At 38.5% G+C, this 16,696-nt stretch overlaps 1 long non-coding RNA gene across 1 annotated transcript in view; it reads left to right on the top strand.

The window, feature by feature from the left end:
* Nucleotides 1-16,235, top strand: part of LOC131836511 (uncharacterized) — a 72,228-nt gene extending 55,993 nt beyond the window's left edge. The window contains exon 3 of the long non-coding RNA XR_009355651.1: nt 15,984-16,235. This is a non-coding gene — a long non-coding RNA (uncharacterized LOC131836511). The remainder of the gene's footprint in view (nt 1-15,983) is intronic.
* The last annotated feature ends 461 nt before the right edge of the window (nt 16,236-16,696 follow it).

Here is a 16,696-nt window from a genome sequence, read left to right as displayed (position 1 = left end):
AGTGATTGGTGAACTTGGTCTTGGCTGGATGTTCTTACTGATCTTCTGGGGGAGGGGCTTGTTGCCCTGCAAATGTCTTTGCCCCAGGCAGAATTGCACCACCATTACCAGGGGCCAGGCTAAGTAATCTGCTCAGTTTCAGTCTCGGTAGCTTTTGTTCCCTGAATGCTTTCCGTACAGCTTTGGAGGACGGGAATGAAAATGGCAGCCTCCTAATCTCCAGCCCTGTAAGAGCCGAGAGCTCAGGGCCCCACTCCTCAGTGTGCTCACAGAGAAAAGCAGTCAGTCACTCCTGTTTTCCTAGTCTCTAGCCACACTCTGTGCTCACCCAGCCTGTGACTGAGGACTGTCTATCTCTGGTGCACAGCCCCGTTTGGAGTCTCCAAATCCAGCTGACTCCTGCAGCAAGCTTTTGTGCAGCTCCTCCTGGAGGAGGAAGGTGAGTCTCCCTGGATCTGCTGTTTGTTGGGTCCCTGCCCAAAGAGCAGTGGTATTACTGTGCCAGTGGATCACAGTTTAAGGTAACCCCGAGCTGAAAGAGCACTCCTTGGCTCTGTCTCTGTAGCCAGCTTCCCTGGTCCCATACCTGAGAGTGCTGCCACACTCAGATTCCTGGGGGTCCTTTTGTGTCCCCAAGGGTCCTGAGACAATACTGTCCCTGTGATGGCTCCGCCCCCTGTTTACCCTCTGGAGTGACGTCCTTCAGTGGAGCAGACTTCTAAAAGTTCTGATTTTGTTCTCTGCTCCTCTCTCATTGTGGGGAGCCGGCCCCTCCCTCTGTGGTCTTTATTCCTGAGTGGTGCCTTGAATTCACTGCTCCAAACATCCTACCTTCCAAAAAGTGGTTGATTTTCTGTTCTTAGAATTGCTGCTCTTCTTCTCTTCTCTGTCTGGTAGCTGTTCAGAATGGTTTGATAACTACCCAGCTGAATTCCTGGAACTTGACGATATTTAGAGGTCTCCTACTACTCTGCCATCTTGCTCCTCTTAAGAATCCCATTTTTAACATGTTAAGTCTGAGATGTTCATAAGACCCTCAAGTAATGATTCCAAATGGGCTATTTTTATCTGAGTGTGGGGCTCACAAACAAAGATCTGATGTAGAGATGTAATTTTGGAAATCACTAGCACACGAATAGTCTATAAATCTGTGAAAATCGATGAGATCACTTAGAGAATGAAGATGGAGAAGAGTGCTTACGAGTAACCACTTGGACACTTCAAAATTTAGAGATAGGGGAGGAAGAGTCTGAAGTAGATGGAGGAGAAATGATCAGTGAGAAAACCTGGAGAGTGGACTCATAGAAACCAAGAGAAGAGATAGATTATTTCTGAGAAATAATTCTAGAAGAGAAAATAAGATGAGAACAGAGAAAGTTCACTGAATTTTGCAGCTCTGGTTTTGGTATTTCAATATAAGTGGTTGGTTAATTTTTTTGCTCTTTTAGGTTTTTTGTTTTGTTTTGTTTTAGATTTTATTTATTTATTTGACAGAGATCACAAGTAGGCAGAGAGGCAGGCAGAGAGAGAGGAGAATCAGACAGAGAGAGAGGGGGAAGCAGGCTCCTTGCTGAGCAGAGAGCCTGATGCGGGGCTTGATCCCAGGACCCTAAGATCATGACCTGAGCTGAATGCAGAGGCTTAACCCACGGAACCACCCAGGCGCCCCTATTCTTTTAGTTTTTAAACTATTTATTGATAAGGTAACAAAATGAGAGATAGTCTATTATGGTATCATTGCCTACTGAAACAGAAAATTTTAGACCCTTTATTGTACATGAGAAATTTTTATAGATGACCGGCTTTATATTGTTTAATGAATAATTCTTGGGATTTAGCAACTAAGTAATTATAGGGTATTCCAATGAAGCTCCTGAATTCAGCAATTTTTAAAGGGTAGAAATTTCTAGCCCTCATGTCAAGAGGAGTAATTTTAAAATATTGGGAGATTTAGCATACACCTCACATTATACTAGGTGGCAATCCTGGATTTTACCTAAGTGTAAAGTCAGCCTTCTTTATGGACTCAATCTGGTAATAATGATAGAAACACATGAATGAAGGCTGAATAAAATAGCATCTATGTTGTACTGATGCATTTTTGTTTTGTTGAATTAAAATGAAAAGAAAGGCCTAAATTACATTTTGAAACCCATTTGTTGATGAAAGAGAATTAGGTTAGAGGCAATTACCTGTCACTTCTTTTTGGAGGCATGGCTTGAAGATCTCTTAAGTAGAAACTGTCTGGCAGTTCTGCCTCATAAGAAGGGGGGCAATGAAAATGACAGGTGGGAACGCTCTCTGGATGACCTGGGGCCTGAAGTGGGTCTTATTAATGACATATTAATAGGTCCTTGTAACAAACACCCAGCTCAAATGGAAGGGAGGCCAATACCCATAGACCCAATACTTTCTTCTACCTAATGGACTCTTGAATTCCTGAGCCCTTTGGTTCTGAATTCTTTGGTTGCTCTACTATAAAAGAGTAATGGTAGAAATGTATTCTCTTTTGTTTGTTTTTTTTTTTTTTTCAGATTACAAATAAACTTTCTTTTCCTTTTTTCTTTATTGTCAAGTAAACTGAAATATTAGCATTGAAAGCTTTTTCCTTCTCTTTAGATGTTAGCTCTTGTGAATTTATAATCGCCTATACTTAAACACTGTGCATAACACAAACCCACCTCAAGCTGCTGACAATTGATTACTTAACAAGCTGAACTCAGTTTGGTTTTGCTTCTGAGCATTGACCAAGACTCTGCTTCCTGGAACATATAAGCTCTATTGGTAGCATCTCTCTTAATTAAAAATGAAGTCTGGAAGTGTTAAAATGTATAAAGACACACACATATACTTATATATTTTGATAATATTTATGTGTTTCTAGCTAGATTGGGGTAAATTATTCTAATTATTCTATTCAATTTAGTCTTTCATTTAGCTTGCTTTGTGAATAGAAGAACACTTTATTTTTTAATTTTTATTTGAGTATAGGTGATACACAATCTTACATTAGTTTCAGGTGTACAACTTGGTGCTTTGACAGGTTTATACATTATGCAATGTTCACCACACCTGTAGCTACCATCTGTCCTTTTAAATCCCTATTACAATATCATTGATTGTATTCTTTATGCTCTGCCTTTTATTCCTATGACTTACTCATTCCATAAGAAGAGGCATGGATCTCTCACTCCCCTTCATCCATTTAGCCCAGCTCTTCACCCCTTTTCCCTTTGGAAACCATCAATTCTTTATATTTTTAGTTCCGATTATGCTTTTCGTTTATTCACTTTTTTAGATTCCATTTATGAGTGGAATCATATGATATTTGTCTTTCTCAGGCCAATAGACTCATGAAAAGATGCTCAACATCACTAATGATCAGGGAAATGCAAATCAAAACCACAATGAGATATCACTTCACATGTTAGGATGGTTAAAATAAAAAGTAAGGGAAACACTTAACATTATACTCTCCAGATCCATCCATGTTGCAAATGGCAATATTTCTTTCATTTTTTTAAACAGTTGAGTAGTATTCCATTATGTATATGTGAGTGTGTGTGTATATATACACATACACACTTCTTCTTTACCCATTCTTGGGGTTGTTTCCATATCTTGGTTGTTGTAAATAATGCTACAGTAAACATAGTGGTGCATTTATCTTTTTGAACTCAGATAAAGACAAATACCATATGATTTCCTGCATGTGGAATTTAAGAAACAAAACAAATGAACAAAGAAGAAAGGAGGAAAAAAAACGCACACTCTTAAATATAGAGAACAAACTGGTAGTTACTAGAAGGGAGATGGGGAAGAAAATGGGTGACATAGGTGAAGGGGATTAAGAGTACACTTACTGTGATGAGCCCTGAATAATGTGTAGAATTGCTGAATCACTGTATTGCACATCTGAACCTAGCACTGTGTGTTAATTATACTGGAATTAACAAATAATTAATAGCAGCAATGTCCACAATAGCCAAACTGTGGAAAGGTCCAAGATGCCCTTCGATAGACAAATGGATAAAGAAGATGTGGTCCATGTATACAATGGGATATTACTCAGCCATCAGAAAGGATGAATACCCAACTTTTGCATCAACATGGATGTGACTGGAGGAGATTATGCTGAGTGAAATAAGTCAAGCAGAGAAAGTCCATTATCATATGGTTTCACTTACTAATGGAATATAAGGAATAACATGGAGGACATTAGGAGAAGGAAAGGAAAAGTGGAGGGCGGGAATCAGAGGGGGAGATGAATCATGAGAGACTATGGACTCTGAGAAACAAACTGAGGGGAGGGGGGTAGCGGAATGGGCGAGCCTGTATTAAGGGTATTAAGAAGGGTATTAAGGAGGGCATGTATTGTAAGGAGCACTGGGTGTTATATGTAAACAATGAATCTTGGAACACTACATCAAAAACTAATGATGTATCATATGGTACTAACATAACACAATAAAAATTAAAAAATAATTTAAAAAAAGACAAGAAGCAACAAATGTTGGTGAAGATGTGGAGAAAAATGAACCCTTATGCAATATTGGGGGGAATGTAAGTTGGTACAGCCACTGTGTAATGCTTCCATAAGGGGTAGAAAGAAGAGTGATATAGGATTTGGTATCTGATCTCATAGATAGGGCTTTGAATGCTTCAAAAAAAGAAGAATTAACAAATTGTGTTTTTATTAATCTGGAAACCTTGACTTTGTGAGGTGAGAAATTTATACAAATAGAGAATGTGTTGGTAATTCAATTTCCTGATTTTTGAAGTATTTTATTGCAGAACTGAGTGTGAAGGCAGAGCTGGCTGCTCTTTAGATGCATGGCTGGCTTAGGCAATAGAGGGTGGACATGCTTAGAGTATCAGCAAAGAACAATCTGCTTCTAATATAGTAAAGAGATTCTGAACCTGAGCTTTGCAAGGAGAACTTTTAAACATCAGCTATTTAGGGGCACATGGGTGGCTCAATCATTAAGCATATGCCTTTGGCTCAGGTCATAATCCCAGGCTCTGTCATGGGGCTCCCTACTCAGTGGGAAGCCAGCTTCTCCCTCTCCTACTCCCCCTGCTTGTGTTCCCTCTCTCACTGTATCTCTCTCATCAAAATAAATAAATAAAATCTTTTAAAAAGGCTATTTTAGGGGCACCTGGGTGGCTCAGTGGGTTAAGCCTCTGCCTTCAGCTCAGGTCATGGTCTAAGGGTCCTGAGATCGAGCCCCTCATCAGGCTCTCTGCTCAGCAGGGAACCTGCTTCCCCCTCTCTCTCTGCCTGCCTCTCTGCCTACTTGTGATCTCTGTCTGTCAAATAAATAAATCTTTAAAAAAATTTTTTTAAAAGGCTATTTTAATTTTCGTGTATATGTAATTAGTTTCTGTGTCATTTGAAAAATTATATATGATGTGTTTAATCTCATCAGTGTTTATACTTCCAAAGAACCTAATCTGGTCCTTGATTGACTGATGGTCATTCTCCATAGTGACATTTGGAGGGATGGCAGGGTATTTTACCTAAAAATATCTAATAAAGACTTTCAGTCTCAGACATTGTCTTCTGAAGTTCTCTGTAAATGTAAGTGTAAAGAAGTGGAGAATTTATTTGCCAGTATTTTGGTGTGTGTGTGTGTGTGTGTGTGTGTGTGTGTGCGTGTGTTTCTTATAAGGGGGCAGGATGGGGTGGGGAGCTTCTGATTCTCATGAGAGTAATAAACATGGCAAGGGATGAATTACATTTCCCAAGTGGCTGTGACAGGATTACATTCTTAATACCCTAGGTTTAGTATTTAATACATATGGAGCATCTCCTTGGTACTTGGAGTGTAAGTATGCTGGATTAGGTAGATGCCATTTAGAGAGTTAAGATGACTTAAATATACCTTTATGTATGTAATCACCAAAGCAACCTTGTAAATCTGTAAAGGTATGAAAAAGAAAATAAAAATTTACTCATTATTCCACCACCCAGAGATAGTTGCTGTTAATTAATGTGTGTGTGTGTGTGTGTGTGTGTGTGTGTGTAATTAGAATAATATTTATGGCTATATGTGTATCTAGAAGGTGTTGTGATGGGCTGCTTGGATTCCCCTCTCTATGACATATATTTTTATAATAAAAGACTAAAAATGTTTTTTGTGCTTTTACATTTGTACTATAGTTATATTTTAAGCCAAGCTTTAAAATTTTTGTATTACCATAGTGCCTGATATGGTGCTATCCATAAGTTGTCAAGTATTTAGGGATGATTTTTTCCATTATAATCCTATTTTAGTATGTATGTATGTATGTATTTAAAACTATCTTATTTATTTATTTGAGATGGGAGTGAAAGAGAGAGAGCCCAAGCTGGGGGTAGGGCAACAGAGGGAGAGGGAGAAGCAAGCTCCCCACTGAGCAAGAAGCCTGATGTGGGGCTCAATTCTAGGACCCCGGGATCATGACCTGAGCTGAAGGCAGTTACTGAACTGACTGAGCCACCCATGTGCCCCGATTTTAGTTTTTAAATGTCCCCCCAAATATTCATCATCATATAAGCCTGCTTTATAGCAAATTTTATTGAGTAGCTCATTTGCTATCCAGTTATCTATCTCTGGCTATCTCTGGGCTGTCTCTGGTTAGAACACTTAGAACTGAGAGTTTGGTGTGGCTAAATAGACTTTTGTCATTCTGATATTTGATTTTTTGGTAACTGGTCTAGTTCCAGGTACATAACTGAAGAAGCATTCATTTGTACACTGACATTTGTTTTGCTTCTTCATGATTTTGAACACTTGCAAATATAAATGACTCACTTGTTACGTTTCTTATTAAGCTTCTTCTTATCTTACCCATGCAATTATAGATGGAAAGATGCCAATAGTTCCATAGTTGCAGTTCACTTGAACTTTGGGTTAGAAGGGAAAACAGGGCCATTTTTGGCCATTATAACTAAAAATTAAAATGAATAAAGTTCTGAGGAAAAAGAACAAAAGAACAATAATATGAGCATTTATGGTCTTCATGAAATTGAAAAGGAAAGGCTCTCAGAAAACAATCCAATTAAACTGTGAGACATGAGATAAGCTTTTTAGAAGGTGATAGTTACTGCAATTCTCAGACAATTCAATTTTAGTTAGGAATAAATGGTGAACCCGTTAGTTTTGTCACATAAAATATGAATATTCTACTATGCTCTTTCAGGATGGATTTCAAACCATAGTAAAACTTCTCAAGACATTAAATATAAAATTGGATTTTAAAATGCATGCTCTCCTGAGTGTGCATCTGTGTTCCAACAATTTAGCTAATCTTATATTAGAATGTAATAACTTGAGTCAACAAGACTGATGAATGCCTTATAAGTGCAATCACACAGTGATAAAGAGACATGGCATCTGACTATTTTGTGTAGTAGATTTCTACTTTTTCCTTTTATAGTCTGGACAAAAGTAAACTAATGAGATTTCTTTTTTTTTTTTTTTTTTTGAGAATGTATTTTTAACAGGCATCTTCCTTTCAATGATTTCTTTCCCACTTACCGATTATATTTTTATTTAATTCCTATGTATTTTCTTCCTTTAATTGACTAGTTTTCACTGTTCTGAATAAAAATGATTTTTCATGCAATTTCCCAGAACCCCATGATATATTTTAATGACTGAAATACAACAGAAGTGGAGCATAAACAGCAAGATCAGGAGTCCTTTGTGCCCTCATCTTTTCTTCCTCTCAGGTTTCACGTTTCTCCCACTGCCTTGTGTGGGGAGAAAACTGTAGGTCCTTAGGCCTAGAACAAATTAACTTCAGGACAATATGGGTGCTTCATGGAGATGCAAGGCAGCATAATAATCATGTAACTTAAAAACCTATATGGCAAAATAAGAACATTCAGATTGTTTTAAACTTGGAAACTTCAGTGTTTTTGTTTTCCTTTTATTCAGTGTACTAGATGGATATGAAATAAATAAACTCTCCTGGGAGGGTTTGATGATTAACTCTCTCTGCTTGTGAGGACTGGAAAACTCATTGTTTGGTGGCCAAATTGTATGTTCATCATTTATTCAACAACTCTTTGAGTATCCACCACATGTCAGGCATTGTTCTAGGTACTAGTTTGCATTTCATGCAAATGAAAAGAGATGTATGAGGAGAAATGTATAGGGAGAGCTATACAATTAGAAATACAAATATCTGATTTCAAAAATGTGCTGTGAAAAAAAAATAAGGGAGTGAAGGTTGAAGGACTATAGGCTCCTAAGAAGGAGACTATTTTAGGTAATGATTTAGGCTCTGGGTTTAATCAGTTATTGTCTTTGTCTCTTCAGACTGCTATAGACTGAGTGCCTTATAAACAACAAATATTTCTCACAGTTCTGGAAGCTGGGAAGTCTGAGATCATGGTGTTGGCAGATTGGGTGTCTGGTGAAAGCCTACTTCCTAGGTGGCTGTCTTTTTGCTGTAACATCACATGGTAGAAGTGGCTAGGGATCTCTGTGGAGTCTCTTTTTGAGAGCACAGTCCTATTCATGAAGCTTCCACCCTCGGGACTTAATCAAGTCCCAGAGTCCCCACTTTTTGGTACCATCACACTGAGCATTAGTTTTTAACATAACTCAGCCATATCAGTTAGACCATAGCAGCCACCAAAGTGTTTTATTAAAAAGGAGGGGTGATAGGGTTTGAGGGAAGAGGCAGGGTGTCCTGGAGAAGCTGGAGGGAGCATGGGGACACCTGAAACTAAAAAGAAAGAGATCTTTGAGCACTGCTTCTAGAATGTACTATTCTTGGCTATATTTCAAAGATGTAGTCAGGGGGCGCCTGGTGGCTCAGTTGGCTAAGTATCCAGCTCTTGATTTCAGCTTAGGTCATGATCTCAGTGTTGTGAGATGAAGTTTTTGTCAGACTCTGTGCTGGGTGTAGTGCTTTCTTAAGATTCTCTCTGTCCCTCCCCCACTTATGTGCATGCCCCCTTTCTCTCTCTAAAAAACAAAACAAAAAACAAAACACCCCCCCCCCAAAAAACCCCAAAACAAAAAACCAGAATACAGAGGGGATGTTGTGTGAGCAGGGAGGCAACATCAAGTGCTGGTTTTCCAGCCTCAGTAGACTTTCATGTCCCATTTGTGGCAAACGAAGCTGTAGGGGGCTGCTGAATTTGGAGTAGACCATGAAGGCCCGCTCACAGGCATGACTTGTTTGAGGAGATGACCAATGGCCAGAACAGTCTTCCACTGTACCACTGTTAATTAAGACTATAAAGCGTTGGCTTAACCTTGAGAGTGTTGTGGGAGCCCCAAGAATACCTCAAGTTTCTGCTGGCCAGAAATTATATTGGTCTATGGTAAATAGAAGTGATTTTTTTTCACATGTGAATTTGTTGACTGAGATTTATATTGGCTATATTTAAATGACTTTCCCAAGCTCCAGTTCACCCCTTTCTATCCACTCGTCTCATCCTACTCAATTGGTAAGCACATTTATTTGCCCATTTTAACCTGAATGTTATTTGAACAATCTTGCTCTCAGAAGTTTACCAAAGATTTGATCTTTCATGGCAGTATTTCAGCAGCTCAAGAAAAATTCACTGGGGTGAAAGTTAATTTTATTGCTTAATTTTATTTTACATGTTAAATTGCCACCTGTCTTTAAGGAAACCTAAATTTAAGTCTTAATTTTTAAACAATTACTGTTTCTTTTGAAATCAGACTATGGAGAAATAGATTGCTTTTTTTTTTTTTTTTTTAAAGATTTTATTGATTTATCAGAGAGAGAGGGGGGCAGAGAGCAAGCACAGGCAGTCAGAGTGGCAGGCAGAGGCAGAGGGAGAAGCAGGCTCCCTGCCGAGCAAGGAGCCCGATGTGGGACTCGATCCCAGGACGCTGGGATCATGGCCTGAGCCGAAGGCAGCTGCTTAACCAACTGAGCCACCCAGGCGTCCCTAGATTGCTTTTGATGTCATTTTTTTATTCTAGGAGGTCAATGTGTATCTATTTTTTGGCAGCTTTGAAATTTGAGAAAAAAAGGTCTAAATGACAATTCTTATCTCTTTTATAAAAATGGTTGTGAAGTTTCTATGCCAACATTTATGATTTTACCAAAATGTTTATGGGTAATGACCCATTGGATTATAGCATTAAAAATCTGACTAGAAATATTGTGTGAAAAACCAAGGTTGATATTTTACTGAACTGTTATGAAAACTTTTCTTCCTCTTCTTTCCTTGCAATGGGATGCTGAAGTTTTTTAGTTTTCCTGAAATAGGAATTGAAGCTGTGTCCCCTTCTCATTCTAACTCTTGATATGTTGACTCAGGAATGGATAGAGTCAGATAGTGAGGGATACTATGAAACATTTCTCTAACTTCTCTAACAATAGAAGTTCTACTTGTCTTAGGCCCCAGCTAAAGTGTAACCTCCTATGTGAAACCTTTTCCAGATCCCTCTGGCTACACTGATTACTTTATCTTTGGTGTTTTTCAGTTCTCCACTTCACACTGTATGGTAGGAGGATTGCCAAAAAACTGCACCTCCTCAACCTTTCCCAATCTTACAGAGAGACTGTAACTCAAAAGGATACAACCTGGACCGGGACCTTTACCAGGGAGACAGGGTGCAGCTCTGTGGCTCTCTCTGCTTGGTCTCAACCCAGGTGAAAAGAACTATGGTGTTCTGAACGAAAATGAGTTGTCTGTTATTTCTTCATGGTAGGCCAGAGCCCTACTATTGGAGAAAGGGTTTTTTATTGTACATAGAGAATTATTTATCTCCAAGGAAAGCTAATGTTTGTTGCTGAGAAAAGTGCTTACTTAATTGGTCCCTTAGTAATGGAATCAGCAGGCTTGCTACTATTGCAGGAGGGAAACTGGAACTGGGATTGGGGGAGGGGGAGATACTGTTTACTTTAGCTAAAGAACTGTAATAGAATGGGACTGTTCACCACCTGATGGGAGGAAGAAACTGAGAATAGCCTCTTTATGTGTAAAATAGGTAGTGGATGGAAAGCCATATCAGCTAGAGGAGCAGAGGCACTATGAAGGTTATGAAATAATGGAATTATTATAGGAATTAGACTATACAGTTGAGGAGGTGTGCAAGTGATGATCTGGAAGGAAAGTTGCAGGATCAGAAAAGAAATGAATGACCAACTCATCTGAAAGCTGTAGGATCAGAAAAGAAATGAATGACCGGCTCATCTTATCTCGCCACCAAAGAGGGACTGTAAAGGGGTAGATCTGTGGCAAGCTTTTGCCTCTTTGTGGCTCTTGCCCCTGGTGGATCAGCCAATTATCTGGAGATTGGGGGTTGGGGTTAACAAGGTCAGCATTTGAGAAGAAGAGTTGACCCAGAATAGGGGAGAGTGAGGATGAAATGTAACTAGCTCATTACTTTTGCATGTTTCCATTTCCATATTTGTCAACAATGACCTCCAAAGAGTGATGGTCACTGTTTTACTTCTGCCTTCCAAATATCATGTAAGTTCTTCTTTTCTCCAACCTACCTTAGAACCATACAGGGAAGGGGATCCTGGGAAATGTAGTTCTTTAGTTTAACAGTGCAATCCCCCCCATAAGAAGGCAATGGACTTTAGGGCAGTGGGCCTGATCAGAAGCAGAGGGAGCTGCGAGATGATTATCTTCCTTGTAAAGGATGATAGCCAACATCTTGAGATGCCTCACTTAAGTGATCCTTGGAAAAGTCTTAAAATGGCAGTTTTGTCTATTCTGCACTGTATATTTCTTCTGAACTTCCCTTCAATGAAGAACTTCATAATTACATTACTATCTAATGTTTTGGAGGCCAAAAAGACAAAGTGGCAAGGAAACAGTAACTGTGTATTAATTAATTATGATTTTCATAGTAGCAGAAAACCCAATTAAGAGTAGCTTAAACAAACGGATTTATTTTTTGCATAGGGTAAACAGTCTGGGTAAATTCTGTTCTGGGCTGGAGCAGATGCTCAGTAAGGTCATATAGGAGGACTCAGGTTCTTTAACCTTTTCTACCTACTATTCTTAGCATGTTGGTTTTTTGTGCTTGTGCATGTTTCTGCATGGTCTTAAGATGTCGGCCTTAGTTCCAGACATTACATTTGCTTTTAATACATAAAAAAGAAGAATAGGGCCCAAACCATCCCCTGTCATGTAGAAATCTTTCCAGAAGCCCACTCTCAGACTTCCCCTTCCGTTCTATTGGCCCGAAATGTGTCACACAGCTACCTCAAGTTTCAAAGGAGGGTGGGAAAGAACTATCACAAGTGGAAAGACATTACTTTGATAGTTTCAATATGATCATGATTCAACTTTTGGACCAGCAGGAGGAAGCATGACTTCTTTGATATTTACCTGAGCACAAAATGATGTTATGCTTGTGCAGAGGGGAGAAATGATAATGGTAGGCAGGGAGGATGTTTGTAATAGCCAAAGAATAGCATATCCCACAGCGAGTTTTGCTGTTCCCTGTTTCCTGCTGGGTCTCAGGAGGAAAGGGAGCATCTACTTTAAGAGCAGACTATGTTGGAGCATTTCTACTGGCTCTTAGTGGCAGCAGAGTACAGATAACTACAACTCTGAAGGTCCTGGAGAAAAATTCACCTGTTGTGAATATATTCTGAATATCTTTTTTAAAAAATTGTGTATTCTGAATATCTTGAAAATTAACAAATGGAATCCTTTAAGTTAGAAGTGTGGTTGGTGTCTGGGTTATACCTCTATCGCAAAACTTTTAAGGATATTGTAATTGTTTTACATCTGACCCTTCTGTGAGGAAGGGTACCCCTTGAGGATAGTAATCTTTTAATTAATTAATTAATTAATTAATCTTTTTAATCCTTGGGGTCCTGATTTATCAAGACCCTTCTGTGAGGAAGGGTACCCCTTGAGGATAGTAATCTTGTCTTATTTATCTGTGTCATAGCATCCAGCATGGTATCTGCCCCGAAGTGAATCCTTACTGTTCCTTGCAGGCAAAAACTCTCCCAGAGACCCCTTATATGGCTCTTAGTGGCCTGTGGTTACACATTTGAATAACTTGGAAAAATTTTTAAATTCCAATACATAGATCGTATCTGAGGCCTATGGAATCAGAATCTCTGGGGGGTAGGACCCAGGCATCAGTGTTTTTAAAAGCCATATTTTTAAAGCTTTTCAGGTGATTCCAGTATGCAGCTAAGGTTGAAAGTCACTGCAATAGAACATCTCCAGCTCTTCTTCTTTTTAAAATACTCCCTGGGGAAGTACAAAAACTACAGAGCAAATACCCAGTGGTGTTAGGGTCTTAAACAAGGCGTGTGCTTGGGATTCTTGAGGGGCTATTTCTTACTGGAATTTAAGTGGTAGTTAAGGTGTGCAAACCTTACAACGATAGTGTGTTTCATTGAGAATATCTTTTAATTGTGTCTATTAACAATCTTCATAAGGAAGAGACCTGAGTTAGGAATGAGATGAAATGATACCATCAGAACTATAGCAGTAATAATGACATTACATAAGTTAGTGATTCCCTTCCCCACCATTCTCTAAGAATGACATAACTAAAACCAAGGCTCAGATCAAGACTTTGGTCCCTCTTTCCTACTCTCTCATTTCTTCATCCCGTCTCCCAAGTCCTGGTTGCTCTAGGCAGCTCTGAATTTTCATGTTGTCATTATACAGAGTTGGCAATACTAAGGGCAAGAAGAGGTCTTTCTGGATATAATAGATGAGAACAGATACTGTTCCTTTAGAGTAATATCAACATTTTATTTACTGAGTCTTTTCCCAACTCTAATTAGATTTGACTTATGTCTTCTGGTCTTGCATGTACTTGGTGAACAATAAATATTAACTGAAAGGCAGCATGGCAAAGTGGATAGAATAGATAGGCCTGGCTTTGGGATTTGGTTCAACTGCTTATTAGCTCTATTATTTAAGACTAATCACTTAATCTTTTTAATCCTTGGGGTCCTGATTTATCAATCTTTCTAATCCGTGGGGTCCTGATTTATCATACGTGAACCGAAATGTCTGTCTTTCAGAGATGGTGTGATTCTTACCAGCTTTAAAACATATTTCTGTATCTCCCACTAAACCATACCAAACCAAACCAAATAATGATGCCTGCCTCCCCGCCCCCATCTTAGCTCAGGATGCTATAACAAAATACCGTAGTCTGGTTGGCTTAAACAACACTTATTTTTCAGTTTTGGAAGCTGGGAAGCCCAAGATCGCAGTGCAGTCAGATTTGCTTGTTGGCAAGGACCCTCCTCCTGGCTTGCAGATGGCTGCCTTCCCACTGTATCTTCATATGATGTAGAGAGGAAGCTCTGAGGTATCTTTTTATAAGGATACTAATCCTGTCATGGAGGCTCCACCCTTATAACCTTCTCTATACTTAATTACCTCCTATTTGCATCAGTTTGGGCTGTTAGAACAAAGTGCCATAGACTGGGTGGCTTATAAACAACAGAAATTTCTCAGTTCTTCTAGTTCCAGAGGCTCAAGTCTGAGATCAGGGTGTGTTAGTTTGCTAGAGCTGCCCTGACAAAATACCATGTCTGGCTTGCGTAAGCAATAGAAGTCACAATTCTCGAGGCTAGAAGTGTAAGATCAAGGTGTCAGCAGGTTTGGCTTCTCTTTAGGTCTCTCTCTCGTTTTGCAGGTGGCCACTTGCTCACTGAATCCTCACATGGTCTTTTCTCTCTGTGTTCATCCCTAGTGTCAGTGCGTCTGCATTTCCTCCTCTTATAAAGACACTAGTCAGATTGGATTGAGGTCCATCTTAATGGTCTCATTTTAGTTTACTTACCTCTTTAAGGCCCTGTTTCCAAATAACAGTAACTTTCTGAGATACTGGGAGTAGGGTTTCAAGATATGAGGTTTGGGGGGATCACAATTCAGCCCATAACACAGCCCATAAGTGTGTGATTATTGCTCTATTTCCAGTGGTTTATAGTCTCAGTAAGGACAGGGATTGTGTCTGTTGTGACTCATCCGTGTTGTTACCTGATCTGGCAGCACCCTAGACAGTCTATTTATTCAATAAATGAACAATTATGAATTAGAAGAACCTAGCAGAGTATGAGACACAATAAATGTTCTACAACTGGTAGATGCTATTAGCAATGATGATGATGAACTGATGGTTCAGCTGGCTCAGGAGATCACTCCGTTTGGTTCTCCTGATTTCATTGCTCTATTAGCATTTCCAATGATCATATCTGAGGTCCTGCTGCTGAATTAAATCTTCAGGCTTTCTTGCGAAGGTTTAACCAAGTGCCACAAGGGAAAATGATACTTAAATATAGACCAATATCAGGATTATATCCGTAAATATAGACCGATAATGATGGATTTCCTGTGACTACTCTTCTAACTTGTTTGTAAGAAATTCTCTTTAAAGCTTATTTTATGATTGATGTGCAAACCCTCTCCTGAAATAGATGTGCAAATCCTTTCCTGAAGTACTACTTTCCCCTGTCCTCTTTGTTATAGAAACATAGAAAGGAAACAGAAAAATTGTTGATTGGCTATGTTTTATTTAACACAATGGTATTTGCTTTGATCTTCACTATAAAATTGTACAAAATGCATTCACAAATTAATCTATAATGAAGGCCCATTAATATATTTTTGACTATTGTTATTATGTTGAATTAATTTGCATTAATTTGATCTACTTTTATATGTGATTTGAAAGTAAAATGAACATATATTAATATTTCTATTAAATATATTTTTATATTTTTCTCTTTTTCTGATTTTTAAGGTAAACAAATTGATTAAAATGAAAGTATAAAAGTTGATGTGATGGATAGTGTGGATTTCAGTTTTTCAGAACACTTTTTATGCAACCAGAAAAATGTAAAGAGGCTATGCCCAAACCCACCTAGGATTTAACTCATTTTCCCTAATATAATAGGAAAACTCATTGGGCCAAGGCAAAAAACTTTTATTATATTTGCTGTTTGCCCAACCCTGTCATTTATCTTTCTGATCACTAGATGTCAGTGTTGTTTCATTGCAGATGCAGATGTTGGGATGACCCAGGGGCCTAAGAGGATTTTATCTGACTGCTAATCAACACTGCACCCTTGCTGGCTTCCATGGATCCTGAAAGTTCTTTTAGCATCACAGAGATGAAAAAGACCTTATGTCCTCACAGGCTGCACAGAATGTACATTCTTTTATTAGGCAGATAAATGATGAAGGACAACAAGTTTCAAAGAGCCAAAGGCAATTTTTGCTTAATAGTAACAACTACCAACTGATATTAAATGCTTATTATGTGTTAAACATGGTATTAAGCATTTTGTATTAATGCTTGCTTAGAAAAACTACATGAAAAATTTTACTTTTATTATACTCAAAGTTCACATGTGAAGAAACTGAGGTACAGAGAGGTTAAATGATTTGCTCAAGACCACAGAAACGATATATAATAGAAAAACACTTCAAACACAGGGAGGCCAATTACTGAACTTCATTTTGCTCTTAACGGCTATACTATGTGGGTTCACCTTTAAATTAATCACAACCAGGAAGAATCTTTGTTTAAAAAACAGTATAGAGAATAGGTATTTTGAAAGAAACTCATTTAGGAATTATTGTTAAGTATAAATGGTATATTAAGACAGTGTAGAAGTCCTTGAAATATGAAATGAGGATTTCTGAGTAGTTTTAGAAAATGTAAGCAATTTTTTCCCCTCTTTGAATGCCACGTGATTGCAAAGGGATGAT

The sequence above is a fragment of the Mustela lutreola genome, chromosome 7, assembly GCF_030435805.1.
Source record: "Mustela lutreola isolate mMusLut2 chromosome 7, mMusLut2.pri, whole genome shotgun sequence".
Taxonomy (NCBI): Eukaryota; Metazoa; Chordata; class Mammalia; order Carnivora; family Mustelidae; genus Mustela; species Mustela lutreola.
The sequence above is the reverse complement of the archived record's forward strand: the minus strand, read 5'-3'. Positions and strand labels throughout refer to the sequence as shown.